Raw genomic sequence first — 18,375 nt, forward strand, 5'->3', positions numbered from 1 at the left:
CAAGATGCATTAGTTACTCCAAAGAGAGGAAAGACCTGTATAAGTGCGCATTTATTCTTAAAAAAAAAAAAAAAAAGAAAAGAAAAAGTGAATGCCCTAATGTGCTGCCCCCATCCAAAATGAGTGACAAGCAAAGAATCCTCCCCCAGTGCTTACAGATATCCAAAAAGTGAGTCTTGTGAACTGTTACCTGCCTATAATATATATCCTCGAAATCACCAATCAAAATTTGTAGAAGACCAAATGTGTTATTTCGGATTTCCTACTTTGGAACCAAACAAATACAAAAGTTAAAAAAATAAGCTTAATATCAAATCACTCATGAAGGAAAGAAAACTATTATATAAGCCATGGAATCTCTCTATATATACACTTGAATACCATGCAGACTATCGAGCTTGTTCGCCAAATGTCTCAATCCATAACTTTGCTGGCAACAAACGTAGTACGTCATTGCCAGTATGACTTGTAAACTCTTACTCAAAAAGTAAGTGTACACTAGTAAACGTCTCTACAAATATCCTGTCTGACATACATTGTACACTTTACCATTTCGTCAAGAATCTACAATTCCCACACGTTCTTCACTTACCCAAACAATTTATTGCCGTGTATGTTCTCCTGCGGTCTCCATTTGTGCATGTACCTCATCTGTCATCTATCCATAGGCCATCTTTGACTCGCCTAAATAAGGAGGACAACAATATCTCCATAGCAAGTTTATTTTACCGCAATCTCCTTGAGTGTGTATGTTCATCAGTCATATATGTAAATGCTATCTTTGGCTCGCTTTCATAGTTAGCAACATGGAAACGCTACAGCATAGCTATCCATGCACCAACATTGGCTTATTTTCACAAGCAACAACACAGAAGAGGGACTAAGTGTATCAAAATAATGTCTGCCATATTGAAATGTTTTATTAGAAGCTCACTATATAGCTCTTTGACTGTCTTCGAGAAAAAAGTATTGCCATAGTCGTTAATAGAACTAGAGTCTCATTAATATCTTTTTTAATATTCGTCACCCTGTACGTGGTACCTCTATCTTAATATCAGGCCAGCACATATGGGAGCACACTCTTCACATGAGAAGTAATACCATTACTATTCTTAGAAAGCCATTTTTGGCTCTCTTTGCTAGTTATCAACATGGAAAAGGGACTGCGTAGCTAGCCATGCGCCAACATTGGCTTACTTTCACTAATAGCAACACATAAGAGGGACTGTGTCTATCAGAATAATGCCTGCCACATTGAAATGTTTTATTCCAAATTAGCTAAATTTTCTGGAAGGCAGTCAATGAGCAAAGTATCACCATAGTTGTGAATAAAACTAGAGTCTCATATATTCCTTTCTCAAAAGTCGTCACCCTGTATGTAGGACCACTATCTTAATATCAGGCCAGCACATATGGGAGTGCGCTCATCACATAAGGAGTAATACTACTACTATTCTTAGAAAATATTTGCAATGATTGGCCAGAAAATTACTATTAGCAAACTTCACATATAGAATAATGCCATACATTTATCCAAAGTTATGTATTTATGCTTCCTATCAATCTAGAGTCTAAGCCAAGTACACATTGTTTGGTCATGTCGTAATCACCCCATATGAAGTCTCATTCTCCCAGAAAAATTCAAGTTGATGGTGTTCAAGTCATCTTCCACTGCTTTTCACCTCAGGATCCAAACGCATTCTCTCTTCCTCAAAAACAATTCTCTGTTGCCCTATGGGGGTCTTTTTTTTTTTCACTTGTTCTATACCGAAAAATTTAAAGTTTCCGATCGGTCCTTGTGCTGCACGTTGTTTCATATGTACTGCAATTGGATATTTTAAATCTTCCTGTCTCAGAGCCATATAGTGCTCACTAATTCTCTGTCTTAGAGCCCGGATTGTGCTTCCTACATACATATGACCACATTTGCACTCAGTAACATATACTACATAGTCGGTGTTGCAAATAATATTGGACAGAATTTGAAATCGTTTTTTGGCACTGTTTTCAAATGTACGTCTACCATCATGTGCCCGTCAGCACAATGGCCACATTTATAGAAACCTTTAGTGAGTGCTGTTAACCAATTCTCATTGGGTTTATCAGTGGGGTAACTGGGGCATAACATGCTCTTCAACCTTTTGCCCCTCCGATACGTAAAATTAGTCTGTGTTTGCCATTGTCCACCATTTGCCTTTGTTCTCCTGGCCGTGTGGCCATAGGGCCTTTTTGTGTATTATCTGTTTTGTTTTCCATGCCTCCATTGTTTGCTGCTACTGTTTGTCCATGTGGCTGATGGACATTTTGTGCAGCCATCCAGTGTGTTTTTGCCATAGGCTTGCATTGATGCGATACCAGTTTAATAATATACTTAAGGATCATTGCAGTATATGTATGTTATGAATATTATTCGGATGAAAAATAATTTATTACATTAATTTTTCGCCTGCACCTCCTTTCCTCACAATGGATTTCTCATAAACCCATATAAGCATCAGCAGTTCACAATTGTTTTTAATTTTTAATTATTGTAATTTTATTTATCTTATTTAAATGTACTTGTTTTTTTTTCTTCTATTTTTTCTACTTTTTTGCATTTTGCCTTCATCCATCCACCACAGGCACACTGCTGCGCAACAGCGTACTTTTTTTTTTTAAAAGGTATAATTCCATTTCCTCCTGGACACCCTGCCTCCCATAGAGTAGGTGTACTGCAGACACATCAGCCTCATTCTATTTCCTATTTTTTTTTTTTTATTATTCCATTTTCCCTGGTTCACTTACCATTCAATTTCCCCACGGTGTTGGGAAGACCCGCAAACAATACCTTGGAAATGTAGGGCTTTGCCATCCTCATGATGAGATCTGGAGTGCGGCGTTAGTTCCAGAAGTCGGTGCAGGAGTTGTTGGGCCCTTGAAGTCGCAAGTGTTGCAGATTGAACTCGGGCTGATGATGAAGTGAGGAGTGCTGGTGTTGGGGCTGTGGTGCGAAGCGGGATGATGCAATGGATGGTGCCCATAGGTCACAGTGCAGGCACCGCCTCCATGACGGTGTCCTGCTGCATAGGTGAGACCAGGGTTGCGATGCGAAGCAGGTGTCAAGGAGACCAGATCCTCTGGGCTTGCGCATGTTCTCAACATGTCCGCCTCTTGGCAGCTCCAAACTCCACTAGTTATTATAACCCAGAGTTAAAGAATGGCCAAGTGGGGTAATGGGTTTTGGGTTGGGAACAGTGGGGAAGGAGACCTGTGAAAGCAAGAGTTAAACAACACAATTGCAAGATTAATCACAATTACTTTCAATAAGCTTTGTTTCAAATAACCCTTATACTGAAAACACGAATGGCCTAAGGCTTCACTATAACTAGGCCTCAGAAATCAAGAAAGGTTATGCAAGGTTTCATATGAACATTCCAGAATTAACATATCATATTTTGAATAATGAACGCTCTCCAAATTGTTCTTGGAATAATTACTGCATTACAACAAAATCAAAGAGCACCTGGATTTTCTCTGCATGAATGAACTACTAGAATCAGGAATAGCACTGCTACGTCACACTCTGATTAAGAGTTCCAAGACTCAAATGTTCAGGAATTATTATTCACCTTAATCATAATGCACATCAAGATTTCAATGTCTATAAATGATCGAGCACTCTGACGATCTATATTTCAAAAGTTAAAGCACCAGGAATGAATCGTGCACACTGTTGCTGATTCGCACATCTAGATTCAAATGCAGCGAAAACGATCACGCGCACTGCCGATCTGTAATTCAAAAGTTAAATGCCTGGAATGAATTGCGCACTGTTGCCGATTCGAACATCACAATGCAAATGCCATGAAATGATCGCGCACACTGCCGATCTCAATGCCAAGAATGAACTGCCAGGAATGAATCGCGCACACTGTTGCCGATTCGAACATCACAATGCAATTGCCATGAAATGATCGTGCGCACACTACCGACATGAATGCCAAGAGCCAAATGCCAGGAAAACAATCGCGCACATGATTTTATGTTTAGGCCCAAAACTCGAATGTCACTGGAAACGGAGTCGGGGGTCCTAACCCGACCTCCGCCTTACCGCCCTGCTAGAGGATCACCAAATAAATGAGGGCAGGCCTAGAAATGACTTGATATGCCTCTTGGACAGGAACTCAGGAAAATGCTGCTGCTCTGCACCGGGACCTCTGAATCGTGAGCACGTGGATCTGGGCTGGCTCCCTTATATGGAGCCAAGCCCCGCCCACGAGCCACACCCAACCATGCTGCAGGAAAGGCTTCTAGAATGTCTTAGAATGAGGACCACACCCTGTAATCCTGCAAACAAGCCTTGCAAATGAACAATGTATTACAAACAGCATTATTGACTTTTCAAGGTAAAAGCTCTGCAATGCAAAAGGTTAACATACTGCATAGAAACACAATGCATGAAATATGCTGTTGCATAAGGACTGGGTTTTTGCATTTACGTCGCCCGTAGAGCGCGCACTGTCCTGATTTTGACAGCAGGGCACAGCTCTGTGCCACCGCGTCAGGTCACGGTGCAGGCAGGGGCATTGTTGACGGCATTGTGGTGGCTTTTCTTCTTTTGCAGCACAAAAGAGACAGTTCCCAGTGCTGTAGGCAGATGAACCTGAAGTCTTTATCCCTGAGACTTCCAACAGGAGGCAAGCTGTATTTCAAACACTTGGAGGAACTTTACTAGCAGGATGCACAGCAAAGTCCAGTCTTTGTCCTCTTTAAGGCAGAATCAGCAACTGCAGGCCAAAGCAGCAAAGCACACACAGCAAAGGGGCAGTTCTTCAGCTCTTCTCCTTGGCAGAGGTTCCTCATGATCCAGTGTTCTAATGGGGGTTTTGGGTCCACCACTTATACTCGTGTCTGCCTTTGAAATAGGCAAACTTCAAAGGAAAGTCTCTGTTGTTCACAAGATCCTGCTGTGGCCGGGTCAGACTCCAAGCGCACTCCAGAGGACCAGAGACTGCATTGTGTGAGGACAAGTACAGCGCTTTCAGGTGCAGGTGTCCTCTCCTCCCACACTCTTAGCCCAGGGAGACTCATCAGAATATGCAGGGCACACCTCTGCTCCCTTTGCGTCACTGTCTAGAGGGATGTCACAAACAGCTCAACTGTCAGTCTGACACATACGGATTCCATAGGCAGGCAGAGGCACAGAATTGTTAAGCAAGAAAATAACCACTTTCTAAAAGTGGCATTTTCAAACAGACAATCTAAAAACTAACTCTACCAAAAGAGGTATTTTTAAATTGTGAGTTCAGAGACTTGAGACTCCAAACTCCTCCTCTCTATCTGCTCCCAATGGGAAACTGCACTTAAAAGATATTTAAAGGCAGTCCCCATGTTAATCTATGGGAGAGATGAGCCTTACAATAGGGAAAAACGAATTTGGCAGTATTTCACCATCTGGACATGTGAAACACACCAGCACATGTCCCACCTCTTATTTACACTGCACCCTGCCCATGGGGCTATCTAGTGCCTACCTTAGGGGTGACTTACATGTAGTGAAAGGGAAGGTTTGGGCCTCCAAGTGGGTACATTTTTCCATGTCCAAGGTCATAGTCTGGCTAGGTTTCCACACCATATCTGCCTGGTGCATGTTTTTTTGGGGGGGTGTACACGCTGAACATCCCACTGCCTTTATGTGCAGGATTTTGCTGCGTAACTGCCTATTTACAGTTATAATTTGTATGTCTATTTCTGACCTACCCTCAACCATCACACTACCAGGCACTGCATCCCATAACACAATAATCACATCTCTGTGGTCTTCATGCACAAAATGAAAACACATCCCTATAGGCTCAAACCTAAAACATTTGCTATTTATGTGGGTAAGCACTGCAGCACCCCACATAGGAGTAGTAAGTGCTGTGTAAAAGCTGCAGTAAAATACCCAAAATTCCTTCCTAAAACTACAGGTTTGAAACCTTGTTGGACTATTGCAAACAAATGTCTGTGACAGACTTGCATGAGGCATACCTTTGGTGTTTGGACTCCGTTCAACACTCCAAGTCATGTACGGTATGCACATTCACAAATCTGAAGGTGATCCAGGAATGTAAAGCAAATCTGTACTTTGCGGAGCACTAGAAGAAATTGCACAGGTCCCACTCCTGTTTAAAGTTAAGCGCAGACTCTCTCATGGTTGTTCCTTCGACAGCGTTTCATGGCTGTTGAAGTCTTTGGGTATGTCCAAATTGAGGTGAAAGAGAAAATACAAGAAAACTAAGAAGTAGTCGTCCCTATTATATCATTTTCTATCTCCAGAGAAGTCAGAAGGGAGTCTACATGCCACTCTGCCTTGCACCCAGTCCACCGAGAAGCCGATTACACAATTGGTCCTGATGCCTCAAGAGTTACCCTGGTCATCTGTGACTTTGTAACAATTTGAGGCCTTAGGGCAACAGTGTTGCACATCTCGGAAACTCTTTTGGTTCACTTTGATATGCAAGGGCCTCAATTTGGGTTACTGCTGACAGATCCGTCCTCTGTGCAATCGGTAGCTCTCAAACCCACCTCAGGTTATGGCCAACTTCACTGCTGATTGACCCTCTAATGCCACAATCTGTGCAAGCCCCTTCGATGACTACTTGAAGTCTGTTGTAGACCACCTCTAGATGACCGGGAAGCTCAACATCGCTGGACTTCAAAATCAACATGCCAAAGTCACATGTGACTCCTTTGCAGAGGCTTCCTTTTATTGGAGCAGTCTTGGATATGGTGCAATTTAGGCTCTTCCCTCCATGACTAGTCCAGGACATTCAGACTATGTTCCCAACGTTTCAGTCTCTGTCCTGGGTTTCGCTGAGAGTGGTTCTGAGTCTTCCTGGCCTTTTGGTCTCCTACATTCTGCCTGCCAACTATGCCTGGAGACATCTGGGTGCTCTCTAGTAGAATCTGAAGTCTGTTTGCACAGCACCAGGAAAACATCCCTGATTCCATCCTGGTTTTGGAGGAGACTATAATAGGTCTGCAGTAGTGGCTGCTTAACCGCAATTGGACCAGCGCCAAACCCCTCTTCCTGCTCCAGCCAGAGCTGACGTAGAGACAGTTGCAACATTGCTGGGTTGGGGAGCTCATCTGGGAGAGTCAGAGGACTCGTTGCATGCCATTCATGTGCTGTTCAAGGGCCTTCCTACTGTCCATCAAGGGGAGGCTGGTACAGGTTCTCATGGACATCGCCACTGCCATATGGTACTGCCACAAGAAGGGCAAAGTGGGGTTCTGGCTCCTGTGCCAAGAAGCTCTATGCCTCTGGAGGTTTCTGGAATGTCAGGGCACTTCAGTGGTGTTGAACCTCTTGGTAGGATATTTAAACACCAGGTCAGATAAGCTCAGCTGGCAGTGCCTGGCAGATCACAAATGGTGATTACCCAGAATAGCTCAGGGCATCTTCCAACAAAGGAATAGCCCTGGCTAATACTATTCACTGTAGTTGAGAACCCTCTCAATGTCAACCGGAGTTCCCGAAAAGGCTTTCTCTGGGACACTCATGCTGACTAGAGTGAAGCACACAATGCCTTTCTGCCTCTCCTGTCCCAAGTTCTGAAGATTAGGAAAGAGAAGGCCCAAGTCATCTTGGTGGCTCTGGATTAAGCCAGGAGAGTGTGGTATCTGGAATTGCTGGGTATGAGCATCTGTCATCCGACCAGGCATCTGCTTCTGGAGGATCTTCTGTCATAGCAGGAGGCCAGAGTTCTGCCCTCAGGCCAGCAAGACCTACGTCTCCATGCATGGAGTTTGAGGGGGGGAGCAGCTAACTGATTTTGACCGAAATCACAAGGTTTTGGATGTTCACCTTGCTGCGCAGCATTCTTCCACATAGTCCATTTATCATTCTTGGTATCCTCTACCCTTGGCTACTCAACCTATTCCTACACTGGATGTCTGTAGAAAAAAAGTTGTTTTGGTGTCAACTCGTACTGAAGTTATGATGGACTTTAAGCAATTACAAAGCCCATTCCTTATATTCAGTAGATCCCAAATACCCTTAGCAACGTCTTGGTGTTTGGCTCCCCTATTTTACTTCCCAAATTGTCTCGACATAAAGTACAAAGAAAGGTAGCTATTCGCTACCGCCCATGACATTCATGTTCTTAAGAATATAAATTAGGTTACTATTTATAAAATAAAAAGTACATCAAACAGTTTATTCAGATGCCTACCAGGTTTTGACCTTTTTAAGTAAAATTTACAAAACGAGAAAAGGAAAAAGCTTTGTTAAACCCTCCATTTGTGAGCCCGATAGTGATGAGATGAAATTATGTCTAACATGAGAATGGCACTTTACTATCAAGACTTTAACCTGCAGCAAAGTTTTCTTATTTTGTGCAGTTTATGCAATCTGCGTTTTGATAGAAGAATCAATAGACGCTCAAATGATCAGCAATCTAACGTGCATTTAAAAAAAAAAAAAAAAAAAACACTGTTCAGGAAAAGGACTCTGGTGTCAATGGTTACATGAAAAGAGATGGTTTTATTACTGGTTTCGATGGATATTTCTAACCACATATTTATTCCTCACGTTAAAATATCTCCATGTGCCAGACTGGGTCAGGAGATTTCTCGTAGCAGTGCTTCAGCATGCTGCTAGGTGGAGCCCTGGAAGTGACAGAGTGGAGCAGCATACAAGCTGCACCCTGGCGGGCCAAAAACTAAAAACAACAGGATGCAAGCAGTGCCATGACTTCAGACAGAAGATATCGGCCACACATCCACACAAGGAGTTTCCTTGGTGCATGGGCTCAACTCATTTAAGTTGTGTGATAAGCTCACACTCGTGCTCCCGAAAGCAGTTTAAGACCAGGAGGCTAAGCTGTGTATCCCTGAGCGCAAGAAATTGCGGCCTTCGTGCAGATCCGCTCCCACTCAAGATCCCAGGCTCAGACTTGAATCTTCTAGTAATTCCAAACACAAGCATAGTAAGGTAAACCAGATCTCAACCCAGTCCCTCCACTCGGACTCCAGGGAGAAGGAGCAAGGGCACCAAGATGTAAGTTGTCAAGTGGTCCTAATGTGCACAGAGTTCCCTGACCCTGCAGCAGAATGAAACAAAACAGCAGGGCCCTCCATTTGGGTAAGGCATCTGCATTTTCAAAGGGCGGGAAGGCACACTAGAAAGAGAATAGTTTAACAGGGCTAGTTTAAAGGCTGGAAACATAGGATCAGATTAGAAGCCTGTACAGGAGCTCATAAGGGTCCATTAGCTGGTTGAAAGGGAATAGACACTGACTGGAGCAGCAGATCCTGCAGGCAGTCTTAGAGATTTTCGGGACTCTTTGGCCCAGATGATGCATCATGGGCAAAATAGAGCCAAATATGTCATTTGCCCAAGTCTATATACTGTGGGTTACCTTGGCAAGGAGGTGAGGGTATTAGTGTGGTCCTTTTTGACATGCCCAGATGAGGCCCACTACATTCTGTACATACATTGCTGATAGACATGCCCTTTGACCAGTCCTACCTCTTTGGTGAGAAGGAGGACTCTGCTTTGAAACCCTTTAAAGACAGAATAACTACAGTGCATTACTTTCCACTGTTGGCCCCTACCAACCAATTCCTGCACTATGTTTGTAAATTTAGGGGCTACTGCACAGGGCAGGCCTATAGACGATATTGTGACAAAATATCCTATGAAAAATATTATGGGTCACAAATATTGTGTCAAAAATGTTATGGGACAGAATATAGAAGGTAAAACATTCTTAGTATTTATTTCTTTTTCAATATAGTTGTACGTTATCATTTTATTTAATATATTTGTATAAAACATTGTTTTTTAGTTTGATAAATATAATTTTTTAATATTGTACATTATTTGTATTATAATGCTTGGTTTTATTTTTTATTTGATATAGATTTGAGTGTTTGTATGAAATTTCACTTTTTTTCATTGAATCAGAAATTGTTAAGTAGCAGGTTTTTGGGTTTGGAGGGGATTAAAGTGGAACATTTTTTTAATTGTAAAGTATTGTTTTTAATTGATTATTTTAATGAATGTATTGATTATTGTTCTTTTAATTATTCATTTTAATTGCTTGACCAGTTTAGTTATAAAATTGTGTTAATTTAAATTGATGGTTTTAATTTGTATTCTATTTAATAATTGCATATTAATAATTGGATATTTTTATGACATTTAATTTTTTAGTAAGTTTAATTGTCAGTGTTTGTTTTTGAGTTAGAGAGGGGAAGGTTTCATTTAAAATATGTTTAATATGTGTTTTATCATTTCACTTTGTTCTTTGTAATATAAAATGTGTATTTTTAAATTTTATTTTAATGTGTTTAATAGATAATGAATACATTCTTTATTTTAAGTATACTTTCAATTTTGGTGCATTTAAATGTTTAAAAAAATTAAGAGTGAGAAACAAAAATAGGACCCCTCAAAAGCCCAACATCTTGACTATTATTGCTTAAACTGGAGTAGGAATACTAACTTTGATCTCTTCATACTCTAAAACGTTCCCTACTTTTGATTGCATTTGTTTAGGAATAGTACATTTGACTGAAAAGTTCAACACTTTCCTTACCATTGCTTATGGTGCAGTGAAAATAGTAAATCTGACGCCGCCAATGTCCAGCATCACTACTGTTGTTAAGGTTGGAGTCGGAGTAGTGAATTTTACATATTGTTTTATTTGATTTTTTTGAAAGTTGTTATGGTATTCTTTTTGTTTTAATATTTAAAGTAAGTCCAATATATTTATTTATTTTTTAAGATGTAGTGTCAGATTTTATAATTATTGTTTTTCTTTTTTATTTGTGTTTAAGTAATGTTTTTAAAAATATTGTATTTATCATTTTTTGCAATTTTAAAGTATGTATTTTATTTTGTTTGTAAATTATAATTCTGTGAAATTTTTTATATTATGAGTATATTTCTTTTAAATGTAATATTTTTAAGGTTAATAAGTTTCAGTGTCATTATGATGTACAAAAGTTAAAATTCAATATACATATTCATTGTTTGATGATATTGCGGTCTTATATATTTTTGTTGTAGATATTTTGACTTTACATGCAAAGTATATAAAGTTGATATTTGTGTTCTTGCTATTTTTGTCAGTGTTATTTTGTCAGACAACCTTGGTGACAGAGACGGCCTTGACATCCAGTGATGTAACAGACAGCCCATTCTTACTAGGATGAGGTTCCAGCAGGCAACATATGGGCCAGCTGGGGCATCGGTCTTCCAACATCTCCTCCCCTGCTACACTGGCACAGTGGCCAACAAACCACTTTAGTTTGCCCTCTGATGTGCTTGCCCACCCAGTAGGAGGCACTTCCCTCTGGGTTGTCAAGCCATCACATCTGACAGATGGGTCTTGCAAATTATTCAAAACGGTTATGGCCTACCTTTTCTTTCCACCCCATCCAACACCTCTCCAGCACAACAGATTTTAGAACAGCATCCGTCAATCCTGCTATAGGTGAGACACCTCTTTGCTCTCCAAAGGTGCCATGGATAGGGTACTAGATTTGAGAAAGACTCTTGCTAGTTCCTCATCTTGAAAAAGAAAATGGGCCTCAAATCTATCTTGGACCTCCATCCTGCTCAACACCTTCCTACAGAAGAACAGATTTAAAATACTCACATTGGCTCAGATCCTATCTTCTATGGACCAGGGATACAGGATGGTGTCATTAGACTAGCAGGTGTGTAAATTCATATACCTATCCTACAGTCCCCCAGGTGTTCCCTGCGCTTCCAGGTAGGCCAGGAGCATTTTCAGTTTGCTGTACTCCACTTTGGCCCCAACAGCGCCTCTTTGGTGTTCACAAAAGTGATGGCCCTGGTTGCGGTCTCTCTTTGGAAGCCAGGAGTTGCTGTTTTCATGTACCTTAAGGACTGGCTTGTGAAAGCGGGCTTACTGTAGTGAATAGTGGCCCACCTCTTGATGAGAGCGGACTATTTAACATCACTGGGTTTCCCCATAAATGAGCCGAAGTCCCACCTGATGCCCTCTTTGAGGCTTCTATTCATTGGGGCAATCATAGATGTGGTGTAGTTCAGGGTTTTTTCCTCTGCAGCACTTTGCGTAGGACATTCAGGCCATGATCCAGATGTTTCAGACTTGCTCTTGGCCTCATATCCTCAGGCAAGCACTACAGTGGAATCTGAAGTTCCAGTGGGCTCAGCATAAAGGCCACCTTTTCAAACACCATTCAGATCTCGGGGGAAGCGGATGAAGATCTCCAGTGGTGGCTGACCAACTGCAGTTTGCCCTGTGGCAGGCCACTGTGCCTTCTTCACTCTGAGCTAACAGTCATGGCAGATGCATCACTGCTGTGTTGGGGAGTGGGTCACCTGGAATTAGTGGAGATCAAATAATCAAACGACTCTGGTCTCCTTCCTGCCATTCCTGAATGGGAGGCCAGTGCACTTTCTATAAACGATACAACTGCCATGTTGTACTGCCACAAGGAGCTCTGAACGGGGCCTTGGATCCAGTTCCAGGAGGCTTTGCACTTCTATATGTGGGTGGAGTTCTAGAGCATCTTTCTGGTCACCAACCACCTGAACAGGTCACTGAATTCCAGAGAGGATGAATTCAGCAGATGTGACCCTATGGATTACAAATGGTGTTTACATCCTGGGGTGGTACTGGTGACTTCCTCAAGTGAGGGAAAGCCTGGTTAGATCTTTTTGCAACCAGTTAGAATGCACAGTTTCAACAATTTTGCATGCTGGATTTTTTGCAGTTTAGTATGCACATTAAAGCTGTAATGGAACAAGGGACTGCTGTGTGCCTTCCTTCCACTTACACACCTGCCTCAATTTCAAAAGGGGATCAAGAGAAACTGAGGTGTCGTCCTGGTGGTCCTGGACTCAACCAGGACAGTGTAGTTCCTGGAACTCCTGAGTATGAATATCTGCAAAAGAACTTTACATTTTTACATAAATTGTACCAAAGATCATTGAATGAATGATGAGCTTTCTAAGGAGTTCTCCATTGTAAAGAAAGGAAAGGCTATGTAGAAGAAGACCTTGTTTAGGTGGATTTTCCTCTGCTTTATGCCCTGCGGTGCACTGGCCAAGAAGCAGCCCCTGGTTGCAAGAGCCCACTGTACTTGTGCAAGGAGTGTCTATCTTGACATCCGTCATGTTGCAACATGGCTGTTGGTACATACGGCTACGAAGCACTGCTGCCTTGACAGCCAGGTCTGATGAGAAGGACACTTTGCCAGCTCGATTCTGCAGGGCGTTTTGGTCTGAGTCCAATCCACAGACTCTACACCTTGGAGAGGTACTGCTTTCAATATGTGTTTAGAGGTATTCCTCAGAAGAAAAAGTTGCTTACCTTCGGGCAGGTCAAAAGGATTTCAATAGGAAGAAAATCTCATAGCTTTGATCATAACATATAGGAGGTTCTTCTTGAGAGGTCCTCTGTTTTTTTAATATTTGCCTTATTTGCTGGCATATTTAGAGCACTGGACAGTAAAAGGCTATAAAACACTGGGTTATACCTCTAAACAAGCAACTAATTGGCAGAGGTTAGTTAGAATATTTGACATTAAAGATGTGTAAAAGTACACAAGTGACATAAAAGGCAAATGTATCATGTGGGACTCAGTGTAGCCTTACACATGGCTGAACAGCAACTGTTTTCCACTGTACCTCTGAAAGCCAAGCTGCATGCATTCCAAGCCACAGGTACACCATCTAGCGTTCATTCAGCCTAATCCTGCAGTAAAGTATGCCTTGAAACCTGTAGTGATAAACTGAAAAATGTGTAACATGCGAAGTATATTAATTTGTATTTTTGTTTGGTAAACAAAAGTTGTTAGAAATAGGGTCTTTGGTTGGCAAGTTACCCCTGTCCAAGCAAGAACCCTCACTCTAGGCAGGGTAAAAAAAAATCGCCCTCAGCTGACCCCCGCTTATCTCCTTGGTAGCTTGGCATGAACTGGCAGTCTTTACTTCAGAGTGCTAGGTGTAAAGTATTTGTACCAACACACACAGTAACTTAATGAAAGCACTACAAAATAACACAACACAGGTTTAGACAAATAGGAAATATTTATCTAAACAAAGCAAGACCAAAACGACAAAAATCAAACATACACCAGTCAAGTTATTAATTAAAAAGCAAAGAGTCTTAAATCCATTGGTAAACAGATAAAACACTGTTGAAAAGTACCTGGGTCGCGTTAAAATAACACGCATGGGAGAGTGTGCGTCAAAAAAGGTAAGCGGTGCGTTGATTTCTCACCCACAAGCGAGCTCTTGTGTCGTTTCTCCTTCTCCGGTCGGACCGGTGTGTGTAGTTTTTCCTCCATGCAGGGGAGCGATGCGTCGATCCAGGCAGCACTCTGGTCTGAGCAGTTGTTGCATCGTTTTTCCACGGCCAGCAAGGTTTGCGTTGAAAATCCTGCCACACGGGGATAGCAAAACCACGCTGTGTGGGTTGCGATGACACCAGCCTCCGTCAGCGATGCGGCGCATTGCTTCTCCAGCTGTGTACTTTGATCTCCCAGCCGCGCTGCGTCGATTTCAGCTGCGAAGCCGGCGGCGTGCCGTTTCTTCAGCCACTCTCGGAGTTTGTGTCTGAAATTTCCCCGCACAGCGGTCTGTGCGTGGATTTTCAGGCTTGGTCTGCCAGCTTCACCTGTCAAGGCCCCCGGAACTGGATAGGGCACCACTTGGTAGGGCAGGAGCCTCAGCAGAAAGTCCAGGTGCTGGCAGGGGAAATCTTTGATGGCCCTGAGACTTCAACAACAGGAGACAAGCTCAGGACAAGCCCTTGGAGATTTGTTCACAAGCAGGAATGCACAACAAAGTCCAGTCTCTGTCCCCTTTCACCAGGCAGAAGCAGCAACTGCAGGATAGCTCCACAAAGCACAGTCACAGCAGGGCAGCACTTCTCCTCAGCTCTTCTCCAGGGAGAGGTTCCTCTTGGTTTCCCGAAGTACCTAACGTCTGTGGTTTTGGTTGCCCTTATACCCATTTTGGCCTTTGAAGTAGGCTTACTTCAAAGGAAAGTCTCTCCCGTTTGTGAAATCCTGCCTTGCCCAGGCCAGGCCCCAGACACACACTAGGGTGTTGAAGACTGCAGTGTGTAAGGACAGGCACAGCCTTTTCAGGTGTGAGTGACCACTCCTCCCCTCCCTCCTACCACAGAGGGCTCATCAGGGTATGCAGGCTACACCCCAGCTCCCTTTGTGTTACTGTCTAAACAGAGGTGCAAACAACCCAACTGTCAAAGTAACCCAGACAGGGAGTCCACAAACAGGCAGAGTCACACACTGGTTTAAGCAAGAAAATGTCCACTTTCTAAAAGTGGCATTTTCAAATACACAGTCTTAAAACCAACTTTACTTAAAGATGTTTTTATAAATTGTGAGCTCAGAGACCCTAAACTCCACATGTCCATCTGCTCCCAAAGGAAATCTACGCTTTAATCATTTTCAAAGGTACCCCCCTATGTTAACCTATGAGAGAGATAGGCTTTTCAACAGTGAACACCGAATTTGGCAGTATTTCACTGTCAGGACATATAGAACACATTAGTATATGTCCTACCTTAAACATACCCTGCACCCTACCCATGGGGCTACCTAGGGCCTACCTTAGGGGTGTCTTACATGTAAGAAAAGGGAAGGTTTAGGCCTGGCAATTGGGTACACTTGCCAGGTCAAATTGGCAGTTTAATTCTGCACACACAGACACTGCAGTGGCAGGTCTGAGACATGATTACAGGGCTACTAATGTGGGTGGCACAACCAGTGCTGCAGGCCCACTAGTAGCATTTGATTTACAGGCCCTGGGCACCTGCAGTGCACTGTACTAGATACTTACACAGTGTGCATATGCACTTTAGCTCTGGTTAGCAGTGGTAAAGTGCTAAGAGTTCAAAAGCCAACAGAAACAGGTCAGAAAATATAGGAGGCAGGAGGCAAAAAGATTAGGGATGATCCTGCATATTGGAAAAAGTCCAACAAAAGTGGTATATGTGTCTTGGTTAGGAAAAACGTGCTTATGCTTAAATCATCAATTTTGTAAACCTCCATAGGAATGATTATCAAAAAGGGGATTTGTTGAGCACACGGTTCTCCAAAAAGGTGTCCTGGCACTAACCAAACTAGAAGAGAATGCCTGGTGGATGCAACCTAAGGAATTATAAAGAAATGAAGTGGTGTTTAAAAAGGTTTGCGAGACATCCGAAAATTCTGTTGCTGGTAGAGCGACAGTGAAAGCGAATTATAGTGCTTGTGGCAAAGAAAAGTAAAGGCACGCCTAACACATCCAGAGCAGTGAATGTTGGGAACATTCATAAGATGAAGAGCAGTGGACTGCAGCGAGTGAGCAAGTTGGTAGGGAAGGGGTCTGGTCTGCAGGTAATGAGGATCATAGCTGTAAATGGCACAGTGACAGAAAGATAGAGCTTTGGGCAGTGGACGCTTTATGATCAGCATCCTGTGTGCGCCACAGCTCAGATTTAACTGGTTTGTGCCGGGGTAGATCGACAAGAAAGTGGGCAGCCGTATGTTGAGCTAGTTGCCGTTGTGAGGAGGCAGTGAAGCAGGCCACGAGTGACTTTCGATAGCCTACGCGTGACAGCACCTTTGCTTGGCTTACTGTGGTCTTCAAATTTGCAAGAAGAAGATTAAGTATTTTTCTGAGAAGCTTTCTCTAGTAGACACAGATGTCAGGTGTTAGAGATGTGAGAGCAGAAACGGAAGAAAGGAATCCAAGAGAAAACAGAGATTGCGGAGAGTAGAAGAGGCAGAAGTAGGAGGACTTAGTTCAGAGGACCACAAGCAGGAAAAAGAAATAGATGGGCACCTCTAAGCAGGAAAGCTTCAGTTTTTCCTTGACTTATGACTGTTAATTTGCGTTCTCCTGCATGGTCACAATGGAGAGACATTTTCTGAAGTTCACGCAGTTGGTATTTGTAGAACAAGCTAGAATAGCTATATTGCTGTATTTTCACTAAGTAAAAAATCATATTCATTGAATTTTAGTACAGTCACTCAAGCAAAGATAACGAAAACTGTAGATATGGACTCCCTTGAAATGCATTTACCACAATGCACTGGGGAGTACTGGGCAGACGTGAACGGTGTGCAGCTCCACCCCCTCCAATCCATATAGTAGCTTCTGCCTCTTAGGGAAGCAGCTGACTGATTCTTGAGCCATAGGTCTGCATCTGAGATCTGCCACTTATCCGCAGACACTAAGTTACAGGTCATGTTCCCCCAACATGCTCTCTGCTCTTCTTCTGAAGTGTTCAGAAGCTTAAACCAATTGTATCATAGATTACACAGCACTGGCTGTGTTTCAACACTCCACCAAACACAAAAAACATGAGGTATGAACTCCCTCTAAATGCATTCATCACCGTGGACCACGGAAGACTGGGCCAGATATGTGACCAGTGTGTATAACACCACCTCCCAATAGCTCAGACTCAGACATTTTCAACCTGTTGGAACATGGATTTTGCTGTCAATATTTACTTTATTCTACATATGAAGAAGCTTCTGCCTAGTCCTAGATTCCACAGGATTATTTTGGTGATTTCACTAGTGGTAGGAAAAATGAAAGTTTTGCAGTCAGTTGTTTGTTGGAATTGAATAGGATGAAAGCCCTTTTTCAAGTAATTGCCCCACGTGTAGAAAAATCTAGGCAGTAATGGGGTGGTATCATGCAGGAGGCCGGATACCTGCACTACTTGTTGCCCATACACACTACGAAGGAAAGCCTGTTCTTTGGGCTGCCAATCAAATGGTCTCAACAAAGACCTGCTTGAATTGTTTTGTAACCCAGCTAGTTAAGATTGATACACCACTCTGCTTTTTATCACATGATCTGATTGGCCACTTTCCAACCCTTCAGAATTTTCCACTGTGTTTCCAGCATTCTAATTGTTTTGCTGACAGAATAGCCATGAACCTACACATTTCTTGACCATTCTGTGCTTTATGCAGGCCATGCAACCTAAAAAGGTACAGTAGTCCAGGTCTGGCAGAGAAATAGGATCTTTATCCTAGCCCGCTTGTGGTAACAAAAGCAAAACCTGCAGCACAGTAGCGCTCAAAATTAGGTTATTTCCCCTCACACATTTCAACTAAACATTTTGTGCAGCCTTTTATAGTATGTGTGTGCTGCATAATTCTGCATACCTACATGCCCATGTGATATAAATTATCTGGCGTAGTGCCAAAAGTCCACCAGGATGGTAGTTGACATTTATTTGTGCCTGCTTGCGATACAGCTCCTTAGTTGGTGACATAGATTTAAAAATTGATGTTTCCAGCGTTCACTGAGGAAAAGAGATCTGATAAGAACACGTTCTTTGACAAGAAGGATCTTGCAGTCAGTGTATCACAGAA

The sequence above is a fragment of the Pleurodeles waltl genome, chromosome 1_1 (genome assembly GCF_031143425.1).
Source record: "Pleurodeles waltl isolate 20211129_DDA chromosome 1_1, aPleWal1.hap1.20221129, whole genome shotgun sequence".
Taxonomy (NCBI): Eukaryota; Metazoa; Chordata; class Amphibia; order Caudata; family Salamandridae; genus Pleurodeles; species Pleurodeles waltl.